This window comes from Schistocerca americana, chromosome 10 (assembly GCF_021461395.2).
Source record: "Schistocerca americana isolate TAMUIC-IGC-003095 chromosome 10, iqSchAmer2.1, whole genome shotgun sequence".
Taxonomy (NCBI): Eukaryota; Metazoa; Arthropoda; class Insecta; order Orthoptera; family Acrididae; genus Schistocerca; species Schistocerca americana.
The window spans coordinates 42,182,995-42,202,895 of NC_060128.1; positions in this window are offsets into that span (position 1 = coordinate 42,182,995).

Consider the following 19,901-nt stretch of genomic DNA (forward strand, 5'->3'; position numbering starts at 1 on the left):
CACTTCAGGTTTACTGTATACCTTGGACCTTCTTATTGACGATGAACACAGAAATTGCATCCGAATTTAATACAAAAGGCACAATGCCGACTTATGTACAAGAGGATTGACACTCTCACGTTCTATGATTTGAACCTCTCCCGTGAGTCCAGTTTTAGATTCCGTTGCTTTACTTCAGGTTTACTGTATACCTTGGACCTTCTTGTTGGCGATGAAACACAGATATTGCATCCAAATTATCTACAAAAGGCACAATGCCGACTTAAGTACAAGAGGACTGACACTCTCACTTTCTATGATTTGAACCTCTGCTGTGAGTCCAGTTTTAGATTCCGATGCTTCACTTCAGGTTTACTGTCTCCCTTGGACCATTCTTATTGACGATGAAACACAGAAATTGCAACCGAATTTAATACAAAAGGCACAATGCCAACTTAAGTACAAGAGGACTGACACTCTCACTTTCTATGATTTGAACCTTACCTGTGTGTCTAGTTTTCGATTCCGATGCTTCACTTCAGGTTTACTGTGTCCCTTGGACCTTCTTATTGACGATGAAACACAGAATTTGCATCCGAATTTAATACAAAAGACACAATGCGAACTTAAGAACAAGAGGACTGACACTCTAACTTACTATGCTTAGAACCTCTCCTGAGAGTCCAGTAATAGATTCCGATGCTGCACTTCAGGTTTACAGTATACCTTGGACCTTCTTATTGATGATGATACACAGAAATTGCATCCGAATTTAATACAAAAGGCACAATGCCGACTTAAGTACAAGAGGACTGACACTCTAATTTTCTATGATTTGAACCTCCCCTGTGAGTCCAGTTTTAGGTTTCGATGCTTCACTTCAGGTTTGCTGTATCCCTTGGACCTTATTAATGACGATGAAATACAGAAATTGCATCCGAATTAAATCAAAAGGCACAATGCCGACTTAAGTACAAGAGGACTGACACTCTAACTTTCTATGATTTGAACCTCTCCTGAGAGTCCAGTTTTAGATTTCGATGCTTCACTTCAGGTTTACTGTATCCCTTGGACCTTCTTATTGACGATGAAACACAGAAATTGCATCCGAATTTAATACAAAGGGCACAATGCCGACTTAAGTACAAGAGGACTGACACTCTCACTATCTATGCTTTGAACCTCTCCTGTGAGTCCAGTTTTAGATTCCGATGCTTCACTTCAGGTTTACTGTATCCCTTGGTCCTTCTTATTGGCGATGAAACACAGAAATTGCAACCGAAATTTAATACAAAAGGCACAATGCCGACTTAAGTACAAGAGGACTGACACTCTCACTTTCTATGATTTGAACCTCTTCTGTGAGTCCGGTTTTAGATTCCGATGCTTCACTTCAGGTTTACTGTATCCCTTGGACCTTCATATTGACGATGAAACACAGAAATTGCATCCGAATATAATACAAAAGCCACAATGCCGACTTAAGTACAAGAGGACTGACACTCTAACTGTCTATGATTTGAACATCTCCTGTGAGTCCAGTTTTAGTTTCCGATGGTTCACTTTAGGTTTACTGTATACCTTGGACCTTCTTATTGACGATGAAACACAGAAATTGCATCCGAATTTAATATAAAAGGCACAATGCCAACTTAAGCACAAGAGGACTGACACTCTAATTTTCTATGATTTGAAGCTCTCCTGTAAGTCCAGTTTTAGATTCCGATGCTTAACTTCAGGTTTACTGTATCCCTTGGTCCTTCTTATTGGCGATGAAATAAAGAAATTGCAACCGAAATTTAATACAAAAGGCACAATGCCGACTTAAGTACAGGAGGACTGACACTCTCTTTTTCTATGATTTGAACCTCCTCTGTGAGTCCAGTTTTAGATTCCGATGCTTCACTTCAGGTTTACTGTATCCCTTGGACCTTCATGTTGACGATGAAACACAGAAATTTCATCCGAATATAATACAAAAGTCACAATTCCGACTTAAGTACAAGAGGACTGGCACTCTAACTATCTATGATTTGAACATCTCCTGTGAGTCCAGTTTTAGTTTCCGATGCTTCACTTCAGATTTACTGCATACCTTGGACCTTCTTATTGACGATGAAACACAGAAATTTCATCCGAATTTAATACAAAAGGCACAATGCCGACTTAAATACAAGAGGACTGACACTCTAACTTTCTATGATTTGATCCTGTCCTGTGTGTCCAGTTTTAGATTCCGATGCTTCTCTTCAGGTTTATTGTTTTCCTTGGACCTTCTTATTAACAATGAAACACAGAAATTGCATCGGAATTTAATACAAAAGGCGCAATGCCGACTTAAGTACAAGAGGACTGACATTATAACTTCCTATGATTGAACCTCTCCTGTGAGTCCAGTTTTAGATTTCGATGCTACACTTCAGGTTTACTGTATACCATGGAACTTCTTATTGACGATGAAACACAGAAATTGCACCCGAATTTAATACAAAAGGCAAAATGACGACTTAAGTACAAGAGGACTAACACTCTAACTTGCTATGATTTGAACCTCTCCTGTGAGTCCAGTTTTAGATTTCGATGCTTCACTTCAGGTTTACTATATACCTTGGAACTTCATATTTACGATGAAACACAGAAATTGCATCTGATTTAATACTAAAGGCACAAAGCCGACTTAAGTACAAGTGGACTGACACTCTATCTTTCTATGATTTGAACCTCTCCAGTGAGTCCAGTTTTGGATTCCGATGCTTCACTTCAGGTTTACTGTATCCCTTGGACCTTCTAATTGACGATGAAACACAGATATTGCATCCGAATTTAATATAAAAGGGCACAATGCCGACTTAAGTACAAGAGGACTGACACTCGAACTATCAATGATTGGAAGCTCTCCTGTGAGTCCAGTTTAAGATTACGATGCTTCACTTCAGGTTAACTGTATACCTTGGACCTTCGTATTGACGATGAAACACAGAAATTGCATCCGAATTTATTACAAAAGGCACAATGCCGATTTAAGTACATGAGGACTGAAACTCTCACTTTCTGTGATTTGAACCTCCCCTGTGAGTCCAGTGTTAGATTCCGATGCTTCACTTCAGGTTTACTGTACCCCTTGGACCTTCTTATTGACGATGAAACACAGAAATTGCATCCGAATTTAATACAAAAGGCACAATGCCGACTTAAGTACAAGAGGACTGACACTCTAACTTTCTATGATTTGAGACTCTCCTGTGAGTTTAGTTTTCGATTCCGATGCTTCACTTCAGGTTTACTGTATATCTTGGACCTTCTTATTGACGATGAAACACAGAAATTGCAACAGAATTTAATACTAAAGGCACAATGCCGACTTAAGTACAAGAGGACTGACACTCTAAATTTCTATGATTGGAACCACTCCTGTGAGTCCAGTTTTAGATTACGATGCTCCACATCGGGTTTACTGTATACATTGACCTTCTTATTGACGATGAGACACAGAAATTGCATCCGAATTTAATACAAAAGGCACAATGCCGTCTGAAGTATAAGAGGACTGACACTCTCACTTTCTACGATTTGATCCCCTGCTGTGAGTCCAGTTTTAGATTCCGATGCTTCACTTCCGGTTTACTGTATCCCTTGGACCTTCTTAATGACGATGAAACACAGAAATTGCATCCGAATTTAATACAAAAGGCACAATGCCGACTTCAGTACATGAGGACTGAAACTCTCACTTTCTATGATTTGAACCTCCCCTGTGAGTCCAGTTTTAGAATCCGATGCTTCACTTCAGGTTTACTGTATACCTTGGACCTTTTTATTGAAGATGAAACACAGAAATTGCATCCGAATTTAATACAAAGGGCACAATGCCGACTTATGTACAAGAGGACTGACACTTTAACTTTCTACGATTTGAACCTCTCCTGTGAGTTTAGTTTTAGATTCCGATTCTTCACTTCAGGTTCACTGTATACCTTGGACCTTCTTATTGACGATGAAATACAGAAATTGGATCCGAATTTAACACAAAAGGCACAATGCCGACTAAGGGTACAAGAGGACTGACACTCTAACTTTCTATGATTTGAACCTCTCGTGTGAGTCCAGCTTTAGATTCCGATGCTTCACTTCAGGTTTACTGTATCCCTTGGACCTTCTAATTGACGATGAAACACAGAAAATGCATCCGAATTTAATACAAAAGGGCACAATGCCGACTTAAGTACAAGAGGACTGACACTCGAAATATCAATGTTTGGAAGCTCTCCTGTGAGTCCAGTTTAAGATTACGATGCTTCACTTCAGGTTTACTGTATACCTTGGACCTTCGTATTGACGATGAAACACAGAAATTGCATCCGAATTTAATACAAAAGGCACAATGCCGACTTAAGTACATGAGGACTGAAACTCTCACTTTCCATGATTTGAACCTCTCCTGTGAGCTTAGTTTTAGATTCCGATGCTTCACTTCAGGTTTACTGTATCCCTTGGAGCTTGTTATTGACGATGAAACACAGAAATTGCATCTGAATTTAATACAAAAGGCACAAAGCCGACTAAAGTACAAGAGGACTGATACTCTAACTTTCTATGATTTGAACCTCTTCTGTGAGTATAGTTTTAGATTCCGATGCTTCACTTCAGGTTTACTGTATACCTTGGACCTTCTTATTGACGATGAACCACAGAAATTGCATCCGAATTTAATACAAAAGGGACAATGCCGACATAAGTACAAGAGGACTGACACTCTAAATTTCTATGATTTAAACCTTTCCTGTGAGTTTAGTTTTAGATTCCGATGCTTCACTTCAGGTTTACTGTATACCTTAGACCTTCTTATTGACGATGAAACACAGAAATTGCAACCGATTTTAATACTAAAGGCACAATGCCGACTTAAGTACAAGAGGACTGACACTCTATATTTCTATGATATGAACCTCTCCTGTGAGTCCAGTTTAGGATTCCGATGGTTCACTTCAGGTATACTGTATCCTTTGGACCTTCTTATTGACGATGAAACACAGAAATTGCATCCGAATTTAATAAAAAAGGCACAATGCCGACTTAAGTACAATAGGACTGACACTCTAAATTTCTATGATTGGAACCTCTCATGTGAGTCCAGTTTTAGATTCCGATGCTTCACTCAGGTTTACTGTATACCTTGGGCCTTCTTATTGACGATGAAACACAGAAAATGCATCCGAATTTAATGCAAAAGGCACAATGCCGACTTAAGTACAAGAGGACTGACACTCTCACTTTCTATGATTTGATCCCCTCCTGTGAGTCCAGTTTTTGATTCCGATGCAGCACTTCAGGTTTATCGTATACCTGGGACCTTCTTATTGAAGATGAAACACAGAAATTGCATCCGAATTTAATACAAAGGGCACAATGCCGACTTAAGTACATGAGGACTGACACCCTCACTTTCTATGATTTGAACCTCTCCTGTCAGTCCAGTTTTTCATTCCGATGCTTCACTTCAGGTTTACTGTATCCCTTGGACCTTCTTATTGACGATGAAACACAGAAATTGCACCCGAATTTAATACAAAAGGCAAAATGACGACTTAAGTACAAGAGGACTGACACTCTCACTTTCTATGATTTGAACCTCTCCTGTGAGTCTAGTTTTAGATTCCGATGCTTCACTTCAGGTTTACTGTATCTCTAGGACCTTCTTATTGACGATGAAACACAGAAATTGCATCCCAATTTAATACAAAAGGCACAATGCCGACTTAAGTACAAGAGGAATGACACTCTTAATTTCTATGATCGGAACCTCTCCTGTGAGTCCAGTTTTAGATCACGATGCTTCACTTCAGGTTTACTGTATACATTGGACCTTCTTATTGACGATGAAACACAGAAATTGCATCCGAATTTAATACAAAAGGCACAATGGAGTCTGAAGTACAAGAGGACTCACACTCTCACTTTTTACGATTTGAACCCCTCCTGTGAGTCCAGTTTTAGAATCCGATGCTTCACTTCCGGTTTACTGTATCCCTTGGACCTTCTTAATGACGATGAAACACAGAAATTGCATCCGAATTTAATACAAAAGGCACAATGCCGACTTAAGTACATGAGGACTGACACTCGAAATATCAATGATTGGAAGCTCTCCTGTGAGTCCAGTTTAAGATTACGATGCTTCACTTCAGGCTTACTGTATACCTTGGACCTTCGTATTGACGATGAAACACAGAAATTGCATCCGAATTTAATACAAAAGGCACAATGCCGACTTAAGTACATGAGGACTGAAACTCTCACTTTCCATGATTTGAACCTCTCCTGAGAGCTTAGTTTTAGATTCTGATGCTTCACTTCAGGTTTACTGTATCCCTTGGAGCTTGTTATTGACGATGAAACACAGAAATTGCATCTGAATTAAATGCAAAAGGCACATTGCCGACTTAAGTACAAGAGGACTGACACTCTAACTTTGTATGATTGGAACCTCTCCTGTGAGCCCAGTTTTAGATTCTGATGCTTTACTTCAGGTTTACTGTATACCTTGGACCTTCTTATTGACGATGAAACACAGATACTGCATCCGAATTTAATACAAAAGGCACAATGCCGACTAAAGTACAAGAGGACTGATACTCTAACTTTCTATGATTTGAACCTCTTCTGTGAGTATAGTTTTAGATTCCGATGCTTCACTTCAGGTTTACTGTATACCTTGGACCTTCTTATTGACGATGAACCACAGAAATTGCATCCGAATTTAATACAAAAGGCACAATGCCGACATAAGTACAAGAGGACTGACACTCTAAATTTCTATGATTTAAACCTTTCCTGTGAGTTTAGTTTTAGATTCCGATGCTTCACTTCAGGTTTACTGTATACCTTAGACCTTCTTATTGACGATGAAACACAGAAATTGCAACCGATTTTAATACTAAAGGCACAATGCTGACTTAAGTACAAGAGGACTGACACTCTATATTTCTATGATATGAACCTCTCCTGTGAGTCCAGTTTAGGATTCCGATGGTTCACTTCAGGTATACTGTATCCTTTGGACCTTCTTATTGACGATGAAACACAGAAATTGCATCCGAATTCAATAAAAAAGGCACAATGCCGACTTAAGTACAATTGGACTGACACTCTAAATTTCTATGATTGGAACCTCTCCTGTGAGTCCAGTTTTAGAGTCCGATGCTTCACTCAGGTTTACTGTATACCTTGGGCCTTCTTATTGACGATGAAACACAGAAATTGCATCCGAATTTAATGCAAAAGGCACAATGCCGACTTAAGTACAAGAGGACTGACACACTCACTTTCTATGATTTGATCCCCTCCTGTGAGCCCAGTTTTTGATTCCGATGCTTCACTTCAGGTTTATCGTATACCTGGGACCTTCTTATTGACGATGAAACACAGAAATTGCATCCGAATTTAATACAAAGGGCACAATGCCGACTTAAGTACATGAGGACTGACACTCTCATTTTCTATGATTTGAACCTCTCCTGTCAGTCCAGTTTTTGATTCCGATGCTTCACTTCAGGTTTACTGTATCCCTTGGACCTTCTTATTGACGAAGAAACACAGAAATTGCACCCGAATTTAATACAAAAGGCAAAATGACGACTTAAGTACAAGAGGACTGACATTCTCACTTTCTATGAATTGAACCTCTCCTGTGAGTCTAGTTTTAGATTCCGATGCTTCACTTCAGGTTTACTGTATCTCTAGGACCTTCTTATTGACGATGAAACACAGAAATTGCATCCGAATTTAATACAAAAGGCACAATGCCGTCTGAAGTACAAGAGGACTCACACTCTCACTTTCTACGATTTGAACCCCTCCTGTGAGTCCAGTTTTAGATTCCGATGCTTCACTTCCGGTTTACTGTATCCCTTGGACCTTCTTAATGACGATGAAACACAGAAATTGCATCCGAATTTAATACAAAAGGCACAATGCCGACTTAAGTACATGAGGACTGAAACTCTCACTTTCTATGATTTGAACCTCTCCGGTGAGTCCAGTTTTTGATTCCGATGCTTCACTTCAGGTTTACTGTATCCCTTGGACCTTCTTAGTGACGATAAAACACAGAAATTGCACCCGAATGTAATACAAAAGGCACAATGCCGACTTAAGTACAAGAGGACTGACACTCTAATTTTCTATGATTTGAGACTCTCCTGTGAGTTTAGTTTTCGATTCCGATGCTTCACTTCAGGTTTACTGTATACCTTGGACCTTCTTATTGACGATGAAACACAGAAATTGAATCCGAATTTAATACTAAAGGCACAATGCCGACTTAAGTAGAAGAGGACTGACACTCTATATTTCTATGATATGAACCTCTCCTGTAGGTCCAGTTTAGGATTCCGATGGTTCACTTCAGGTATACTGTATCCTTTGGACCTTCTTATTGACGATGAAACACAGAAATTGCATCCGAATTTAATTCAAAAGGCACAATGCCGACTTAAGTACATGAGGACTGAAACTCTCACTTACTATGATTTAAACCTCCCCTGTGAGTCCAGTTTTAGAATCCGATGCTTCACTTCAGGTTTACTGTATACCTTGGACCTTCTTAGTGACGATGAAACACAGAAATTGCATCCGAATTTAGTACAAAAGGCACAATGCCGACTTAAGTACATGAGGACTGAAACCCTCGTTTTCCATGATTTGAACCTCTCCTGTGAGCTTAGTTTTAGATTCCGATGCTTCACTTCAGGTTTACTGTATCCCTTGGAGCTTGTTATTGACGATGAAACACAGAAATTGCATCTGAATTAAATGCAAAAGGCACAATGCCGACTTAAGTACAAGAGGACTGACACTCTAACTTTCTATGATTGGAACCCCTCCTGTGAGTCCAGTTTTAGATTCCGATGCTTCACTCAGGTATACTGTATACCTTGGGCCTTCTTATTGACGATGAAACACAGAAATTGCACCCGAATTTAATACAAAAGGCACAATGCCGACTTAAGTACAAGAGGACTGACACTCTCACTTTCTATGATTTGAACCTCTCCTGTGAGTCTAGTTTTAGATTCCGATGCTTCACTTCAGGTTTACTGTATCTCTAGGACTTTCTTATTGACGACGAAACACAGAAATTGCATCCCAATTTAATACAAAAGGCACAATGCCGTCTGAAGTACAAGAGGACTGACACTCTCACTTTCTATGATTTGAACCTCTCCAGTGAGTCCAGCTTTGGATTCCGATGCTTCACTTCAGGTTTACTGCATCCCTTGGACCTTCTAATTGACGATGAAACACAGATATTGCATCCGAATTTAATATAAAAGGGCACACTGCCGACTTAAGTACAAGAGGACTGACACTCGAACTATCAATGATTGGAAGCTCTCCTGTGAGTCCAGTTTAAGATTACGATGCTTCACTTCAGGTTAACTGTATACCTTTTACCTTCGTATTGACGATGAAACACAGAAATTGCATCCGAATTTATTACAAAAGGCACAATGCCGATTTAAGTACATGAGGGCTGAAACTCTCACTTTCTGTGATTTGAACCTCCCCTGTGAGTCCAGTGTTAGATTCCGATGCTTCACTTCAGGTTTACTGTACCCCTTGGACCTTCTTATTTACGATGAAACACAGAAATTGCATCCGAATTTAATACAAAAGGCACAATGCCGACTTAAGTACAAGAGGACTGACACTCTAACTTTCTATGATTTGAGACTCTCCTGTGAGTTTAGTTTTCGATTCCGATGCTTCACTTCAGGTTTACTGTATATCTTGGACCTTCTTATTGACGATGAAACACAGAAATTGAAACAGAATTTAATACTAAAGGCAAAATGCCGACTTAAGTACAAGAGGACTGACACTCTATATTTCTATGATATGAACCTCTCCTGTGAGACCAGTTTAGGATTCCGATGGTTCACTTCAGGTATACTGTATCCTTTGGACCTTCTTATTGACGATGAAACACAGAAATTGCATCCGAATTTAATTCAAAAGGCACAATGCCGACTTAAGTACATGAGGACTGACACTCTCACTTTCTATCATTTGAACCTCTCCTGTGAGTCTAGTGTTAGATTCCGATGCTTCACTTCTGGTTTACTGTATCTCTAGGACCTTCTTATTGACGATGAAACACAGAAATTGCATCCGAATTTAATACAAAAGACACAATGCCGACTTAAGTACAAGAGGACTGACACTCTAAATTTCTATGATTGGAACCACTCCTGTGAGTCCAGTTTTAGATTACGATGCTCCACATAAGGTTTACTGTATACATTGACCTTCTTATTGACGATGAGACACAGAAATTGCATCCGAATTTAATACAAAAGGCACAATGCCGTCTGAAGTATAAGAGGACTGACACTCTCACTTTCTATGATTTGATCCCCTCCTGTGAGTCCAGTTTTAGATTCCGATGCTTCACTTCCGGTTTACTGTATCCCTTGGACCTTCTTAATGACGATGAAACACAAAAATTGCATCCGAATTTAATACAAAAGGCACAATGCCGACTTCAGTACATGAGGACTGAAACTCTCACTTTCTATGATTTGAACCTCCCCTGTGAGTCCAGTTTTAGAATCCGATGCTTCACTTCAGGTTTACTGTATACCTTAACCTTTTTATTGAAGATGAAACACAGAAATTGCATCCGAATTTAATACAAAGGGCACAATGCCGACTTAAGTACATGAGGACTGACACTCTCACTTTCTAGGATTTGAACCTTTCCTGTGAGTCCAGTTTTTGATTCCGATGCTTCACTTGAGGTTTACTGTATCCCTTGGACCTTCTTATTGACGATGAAACACAGATATTGCAACCGAATTTAATACAAAAGGTACAATGCCGACTTATGTACAAGAGGACTGACACTTTAACTTTCTACGAATTGAACCTCTCCTGTGAGTTTAGTTTTAGATTCCGATTCTTCACTTCAGGTTCACTGTATACCTTGGACCTTCTTATTGACGATGAAATACCGAAATTGGATCCGAATTTAACACAAAAGGCACAATGCCGACTAAGGGTACAAGAGGACTGACACTCTAACTTTCTATGATTTGAACCTCTCGTGTGAGTCCAGCTTTAGATTCCGATGCTTCACTTCAGGTTTACTGTATCCCTTGGACCTTCTAATCGACGGTGAAACACAGAAAATGCATCCGAATTTAATACAAAAGGGCACAATGCCGACTTAAGTACAAGAGGACTGACACTCGAAATATCAATGATTGGAAGCTCTCCTGTGAGTCCAGTTTAAGATTACGATGCTTCACTTCAGGTTTACTGTATACCTTGGACCTTCGTATTGACGATGAAACACAGAAATTGCATCCGAATTTAATTCAAAAGGCACAATGCCGACTTAAGTACATGAGGACTGAAACTCTCACTTTCCATGATTTGAACCTCTCCTGTGAGCTTAGTTTTAGATTCCGATGCTTCACTTCAGGTTTACTGTATCCCTTGGAGCTTGTTATTGACGATGAAACACAGAAATTGCATCTGAATTAAATGCAAAAGGCACAATGTCGACTTAAGTACAAGAGGACTGACACTCTAACTTTCTATGATTGGAACCTCTCCTGTGAGCCCAGTGTTAGATTCTGATGCTTTACTTCAGGTTTACTGTATACCTTGGACCTTCTTATTGACGATGAAACACAGATATTGCATCCGAATTTAATACAAAAGGCACAATGCCGACTAAAGTACAAGAGGACTGATACTCTAACTTTCTATGATTTGAACCTCTTCTGTGAGTATAGTTTTAGATTCCGATGCTTCACTTCAGGTTTACTGTATACCTTGGACCTTCTTATTGACGATGAACCACAGAAATTGCATCCGAATTTAATACAAAAGGCACAATGCCGACATAAGTACAAGAGGACTGACACTCTAAATTTCTATGATTTAAACCTTTCCTGTGAGTTTAGTTTTAGATTCCGATGCCTCACTTCAGGTTTACTGTTTACCTTAGACCTTCTTATTGACGATGAAACACAGAAATTGCACCCGAATTTAATACAAAAGGCAAAATGACGACTTAAGTACAAGAGGACTGACACTCTCACTTTCTATGATTTGAACCTCTCCTGTGAGTCTAGTTTTAGATTCCGATGCTTCACTTCAGGTTTACTGTATCTCTAGGACCTTCTTATTGACGATGAAACACAGAAATTGCATCCCAATTTAATACAAAAGGCACAATGCCGACTTAAGTACAAGAGGAATGACACTCTTAATTTCTATGATCGGAACCTCTCCTGTGAGTCCAGTTTTAGATCACGATGCTTCACTTCAGGTTTACTGTATACATTGGACCTTCTTATTGACGTTGAAACACAGAAATTGCATCCGAATTTAATACAAAAGGCACAATGCCGACTTAAGTACATGAGGACTGAAACTCTCACTTTCTATGATTTGAACCTCCCCTGTGAGTCCAGTTTTAGAATCCGATGCTTCACTTCAGGTTTACTGTATACCTTGGACCTTCTTAGTGACGATGAAACACAGAAATTGCATCCGAATTTAATACAAAAGGCACAATGCCGACTTAAGTACATGAGGACTGAAACTCTCACTTTCCATGATTTGAACCTCTCCTGTGAGCTTAGTTTTAGATTCCGATGCTTCACTTCAGGTTTACTGTATCCCTTGGAGCTTGTTATTGATGATGAAACACAGAAATTGCATCTGAATTAAATGCAAAAGGCACAATGCCGACTTAAGTACAAGAGGACTGACACTCTAACTTTCTATGATTGGAACCTCTCCTGTGAGCCCAGTTTTAGATTCTGATGCTTCACTTCAGGTTTACTGTATACCTTGGACCTTCTTATTGACGATGAAACACAGATATTGCATCCGAATTTAATACAAAAGGCACAATGCCGACTTAAGTACAAGAGGACTGACACTCTATATTTCTATGATATGAACCTCTCCTGTGAGTCCAGTTTAGGATTCCGATGGTTCACTTCAGGTATACTGTATCCTTTAGGCCTTCTTATTGACGATGAAACACAGAAATTGCATCCGAATTTAATAAAAAAGGCACAATGTCGACTTTAGTACAAGAGGACTGACACTCTAAATTTCTATGATTGGAACCTCTCCTGTTAGTCCAGTTTTAGATTCCGATGCTTCACTCAGGTATACTGTATACCTTGGGCCTTCTTATTGACGATGAAACACAGAAATTGCATCCGAATTTAATACAAAAGGCACAATGCCGACTTAAGTAGAAGAGGACTGACACTCTCACTTTCTATGATTTGAACCTCTCCTGTGAGTCTAGTTTTAGATTCCGATGCTTCACTTCAGGTTTACTGTATCTCTAGGACTTTCTTATTGACGATGAAACACAGAAATTGCATCCCAATTTAATACAAAAGGCACAATGCCGTCTGAAGTATAAGAGGACTGACACTCTCACTTTCTATGATTTGATCCCCTCCTGTGAGTCCAGTTTTAGATTCCGATGCTTCACTTCCGGTTTACTGTATCCCTTGGACCTTCTTAATGACGATGAAACACAAAAATTGCATCCGAATTTAATACAAAAAGGCACAATGCCGACTTCAGTACATGAGGACTGAAACTCTCACTTTCTATGATTTGAACCTCCCCTGTGAGTCCAGTTTTAGAATCCGATGCTTCACTTCAGGTTTACTGTATACCTTAACCTTTTTATTGAAGATGAAACACAGAAATTGCATCCGAATTTAATACAAAGGGCACAATGCCGACTTAAGTACATGAGGACTGACACTCTCACTTTCTAGGATTTGAACCTTTCCTGTGAGTCCAGTTTTTGATTCCGATGCTTCACTTGAGGTTTACTGTATCCCTTGGACCTTCTTATTGACGATGAAACACAGATATTGCAACCGAATTTAATACAAAAGGTACAATGCCGACTTATGTACAAGAGGACTGACACTTTAACTTTCTACGAATTGAACCTCTCCTGTGAGTTTAGTTTTAGATTCCGATTCTTCACTTCAGGTTCACTGTATACCTTGGACCTTCTTATTGACGATGAAATACCGAAATTGGATCCGAATTTAACACAAAAGGCACAATGCCGACTAAGGGTACAAGAGGACTGACACTCTACTTTCTATGATTTGAACCTCTCGTGTGAGTCCAGCTTTAGATTCCGATGCTTCACTTCAGGTTTACTGTATCCCTTGGACCTTCTAATCGACGGTGAAACACAGAAAATGCATCGAATTTAATACAAAAGGGCACAATGCCGACTTAAGTACAAGAGGACTGACACTCGAAATATCAATGATTGGAAGCTCTCCTGTGAGTCCAGTTTAAGATTACGATGCTTCACTTCAGGTTTACTGTATACCTTGGACCTTCGTATTGACGATGAAACACAGAAATTGCATCCGAATTTAATTCAAAAGGCACAATGCCGACTTAAGTACATGAGGACTGAAACTCTCACTTTCCATGATTTGAACCTCTCCTGTGAGCTTAGTTTTAGATTCCGATGCTTCACTTCAGGTTTACTGTATCCCTTGGAGCTTGTTATTGACGATGAAACACAGAAATTGCATCTGAATTAAATGCAAAAGGCACAATGTCGACTTAAGTACAAGAGGACTGACACTCTAACTTTCTATGATTGGAACCTCTCCTGTGAGCCCAGTGTTAGATTCTGATGCTTTACTTCAGGTTTACTGTATACCTTGGACCTTCTTATTGACGATGAAACACAGATATTGCATCCGAATTTAATACAAAAGGCACAATGCCGACTAAAGTACAAGAGGACTGATACTCTAACTTTCTATGATTTGAAACCTCTTCTGTGAGTATAGTTTTAGATTCCGATGCTTCACTTCAGGTTTACTGTATACCTTGGACCTTCTTATTGACGATGAACCACAGAAATTGCATCCGAATTTAATACAAAAGGCACAATGCCGACATAAGTACAAGAGGACTGACACTCTAAATTTCTATGATTTAAACCTTTCCTGTGAGTTTAGTTTTAGATTCCGATGCCTCACTTCAGGTTTACTGTTTACCTTAGACCTTCTTATTGACGATGAAACACAGAAATTGCACCCGAATTTAATACAAAAGGCAAAATGACGACTTAAGTACAAGAGGACTGACACTCTCACTTTCTATGATTTGAACCTCTCCTGTGAGTCTAGTTTTAGATTCCGATGCTTCACTTCAGGTTTACTGTATCTCTAGGACCTTCTTATTGACGATGAAACACAGAAATTGCATCCCAATTTAATACAAAAGGCACAATGCCGACTTAAGTACAAGAGGAATGACACTCTTAATTTCTATGATCGGAACCTCTCCTGTGAGTCCAGTTTTAGATCACGATGCTTCACTTCAGGTTTACTGTATCACATTGGACCTTCTTATTGACGTTGAAACACAGAAATTGCATCCGAATTTAATACAAAAGGCACAATGCCGACTTAAGTACATGAGGACTGAAACTCTCACTTTCTATGATTTGAACCTCCCCTGTGAGTCCAGTTTTAGAATCCGATGCTTCACTTCAGGTTTACTGTATACCTTGGACCTTCTTAGTGACGATGAACACAGAAATTGCATCCGAATTTAATACAAAAGGCACAATGCCGACTTAAGTACATGAGGACTGAAACTCTCACTTTCCATGATTTGAACCTCTCCTGTGAGCTTAGTTTTAGATTCCGATGCTTCACTTCAGGTTTACTGTATCCCTTGGAGCTTGTTATTGACGATGAAACACAGAAATTGCATCTGAATTAAATGCAAAAGGCACAATGCCGACTTAAGTACAAGAGGACTGACACTCTAACTTTCTATGATTGGAACCTCTCCTGTGAGCCCAGTTTTAGATTCTGATGCTTCACTTCAGGTTTACTGTATACCTTGGACCTTCTTATTGACGATGAAACACAGATATTGCATCCGAATTTAATACAAAAGGCACAATGCCGACTTAAGTACAAGAGGACTGACACTCTATATTTCTATGATATGAACCTCTCCTGTGAGTCCAGTTTAGGATTCCGATGGTTCACTTCAGGTATACTGTATCCTTTAGGCCTTCTTATTGACGATGAAACACAGAAATTGCATCCGAATTTAATAAAAAAGGCACAATGTCGACTTTAGTACAAGAGGACTGACACTCTAAATTTCTATGATTGGAACCTCTCCTGTTAGTCCAGTTTTAGATTCCGATGCTTCACTCAGGTATACTGTATACCTTGGGCCTTCTTATTGACGATGAAACACAGAAATTGCATCCGAATTTAATACAAAAGGCACAATGCCGACTTAAGTAGAAGAGGACTGACACTCTCACTTTCTATGATTTGAACCTCTCCTGTGAGTCTAGTTTTAGATTCCGATGCTTCACTTCAGGTTTACTGTATCTCTAGGACTTTCTTATTGACGATGAAACACAGAAATTGCATCCCAATTTAATACAAAAGGCACAATGCCGTCTGAAGTACAAGAGGACTGACACTCTCACTTTCTATGATTTGATCCCCTCCTGTGAGTCCAGTTTTAGATTCCGATGCTTCACTTCCGGTTTACTGTATCCCTTGGACCTTCTTATTGACGATGAAATACCGAAATTGGATCCGAATTTAACACAAAAGGCACAATGCCGACTAAGGGTACAAGAGGACTGACACTCTAACTTTCTATGATTTGAACCTCTCGTGTGAGTCCAGCTTTAGATTCCGATGCTTCACTTCAGGTTTACTGTATCCCTTGGACCTTCTAATTGACGGTGAAACACAGAAAATGCATCCGAAATTAATACAAAAGGGCACAATGCCGACTTAAGTACAAGAGGACTGACACTCGAAATATCAATGATTGGAAGCTCTCCTGTGAGTCCAGTTTAAGATTACGATGCTTCACTTCAGGTTTACTGTATCCCTTGGACCTTCTAATTGACGGTGAAACACAGAAAATGCATCCGAATTTAATACTAAAGGCACAATGCCGACTTAAGTAGAAGAGGACTGACACTCTATATTTCTATGATATGAACCTCTCCTGTGGGTCCAGTTTAGGATTCCGATGGTTCACTTCAGGTATACTGTATCCTTTGGACCTTCTTATTGACGATGAAACACAGAAATTGCATCCGAATTTAATACAAAAGGCACAATGCCGACTTAAGTACATGAGGACTGAAACTCTCACTTTCTATGATTTGAACCTCCCCTGTGAGTCCAGTTTTAGAATCCGATGCTTCACTTCAGGTTTACTGTATACCTTGGACCTTCTTAGTGACGATGAAACACAGAAATTCCTTCCGAATTTAATACAAAAGGCACAATGCCGACTTAAGTACATGAGGACTGAAACTCTCACTTTCCATGATTTGAACCTCTCCTGTGAGCTTAGTTTTAGATTCCGATGCTTCACTTCAGGTTTACTGTATCCCTTGGAGCTTGTTATTGACGATGAAACACAGAAATTGCATCTGAATTAAATGCAAAAGGCACAATGCCGACTTAAGTACAAGAGGACTGACACTCTAACTTTCTATGATTGGAACCTCTCCTGTGAGCCCAGTTTTAGATTCTGATGCTTCACTTCAGGTTTACTGTATACCTTGGACCTTCTTATTGACGATGAAACACAGATATTGCATCCGAATTTAATAAAAAAGGCACAATGTCGACTTTAGTACAAGAGGACTGACACTCTAAATTTCTATGATTGGAACCTCTCCTGTGAGTCCAGTTTTAGATTCCAATGCTTCATTCAGGTATACTGTATACCTTGGGCCTTCTTATTGACGATGAAACACAGAAATTGCATCCGAATTTAATACAAAAGGCACAATGCCGACTTAAGTACAAGAGGACTGACACTCTCACTTTCTATGATTTGAACCTCTCCTGTGAGTCTAGTTTTAGATTCCGATGCTTCACTTCAGGTTTACTGTATCTCTAGGACTTTCTTATTGACGATGAAACACAGAAATTGCATCCGAATTTAATACAAAAGGCACAATGCCGTCTGAAGTACAAGAGGACTGACACTCTCACATTCTACGATTTGAACCCCTCCTGAGAGTCCAGTTTTGAGATTCCGATGCTTCACTTCAGGTTTACCGTATACCTGGGACCTTCTTATTGACGATGAAACACAGAAATTGCATCCGAATTTAATATAAAAGGGCACAATGCCGACTTAAGTACAAGAGGACTGACACTCGAACTATCAATGATTGGAAGCTCTCCTGTGAGTCCAGTTTAAGATTACGATGCTTCAATTCAGGTTAACTGTATACCTTTTACCTTCGTATTGACGATGAAACACAGAAATTGCATCCGAATTTATTACAAAAGGCACAATGCCGATTTAAGTACATGAGGACTGAAACTCTCACTTTCTGTGATTTGAACTTCCCCTGTGAGTCCAGTGTTACATTCCGATGCTTCACTTCAGGTTTACTGTACCCCTTGGACCTTCTTATTGACGATGAAACACAGAAATTGCATCCGAATTTAATACAAAAGGCACAATGCCGACTTAAGTACAAGAGGACTGACACTCTAACTTTCTATGATTTGAGACTCTCCTGTGAGTTTAGTTTTCGATTCCGATGCTTCACTTCAGGTTTACTGTATATCTTGGACCTTTTTATTGACGATGAAACACAGAAACTGCAACAGAACTTAATACTAAAGGCACAATGCCGACTTAAGTACAAGAGGACTGACACTCTATATTTCTATGATACGAATCTCTCCTGTGAGTCCAGTTTACGATTCCGATGGTTCACTTCAGGTATACTGTATCCTTTGGACCTTCTTATTGACGATGAAACACAGAAATTGCATCCGAATTTAATTCAAAAGGCACAATGCCGACTTAAGTACAAGACGACTGACACTCTCACTTTCTATCATTTGAACCTCTCCTGTGAGTCTAGTGTTAGATTCCGATGCTTCACTTCTGGTTTACTGTATCTCTAGGACCTTCTTATTGACGATGAAACACAGAAATTGCATCCGAATTTAATACAAAAGGCACAATGCCGACTTAAGTACAAGAGGACTGACACTCTAAATTTCTATGATTGGAACCACTCCTGTGAGTCCAGTTTTAGATTACGATGCTCCACATAAGGTTTACTGTATACATTGACCTTCTTATTGACGATGAGACACAGAAATTGCATCCGAATTTAATACAAAAGGCACAATGCCGTCTGAAGTATAAGAGGACTGACACTCTCACTTTCTATGATTTGATCCCCTCCTGTGAGTCCAGTTTTAGATTCCGATGCTTCACTTCCGGTTTACTGTATCCCTTGGACCTTCTTAATGACGATGAAACACAAAAATTGCATCCGAATTTAATACAAAAGGCACAATGCCGACTTCAGTACATGAGGACTGAAACTCTCACTTTCTATGATTTGAACCTCCCCTGTGAGTCCAGTTTTAGAATCCGATGCTTCACTTCAGGTTTACTGTATACCTTAACCTTTTTATTCAAGATGAAACACAGAAATTGCATCCGAATTTAATACAAAGGGCACAATGCCGACTTAAGTACATGAGGACTGACACTCTCACTTTCTAGGATTTGAACCTTTCCTGTCAGTCCAGTTTTTGATTCCGATGCTTCACTTGAGGTTTACTGTATCCCTTGGACCTTCTTATTGACGATGAAACACAGATATTGCACCCGAATTTAATACAAAAGGTACAATGCCGACTTATGTACAAGGGGACTGACACTTTAACTTTCTACGATTTGAACCTCTCCTGTGAGTTTAGTTGTAGATTCCGATTCTTCACTTCAGGTTCACTGTATACCTTGGACCTTCTTATTGACGATGAAATACCGAAATTGGATCCGAA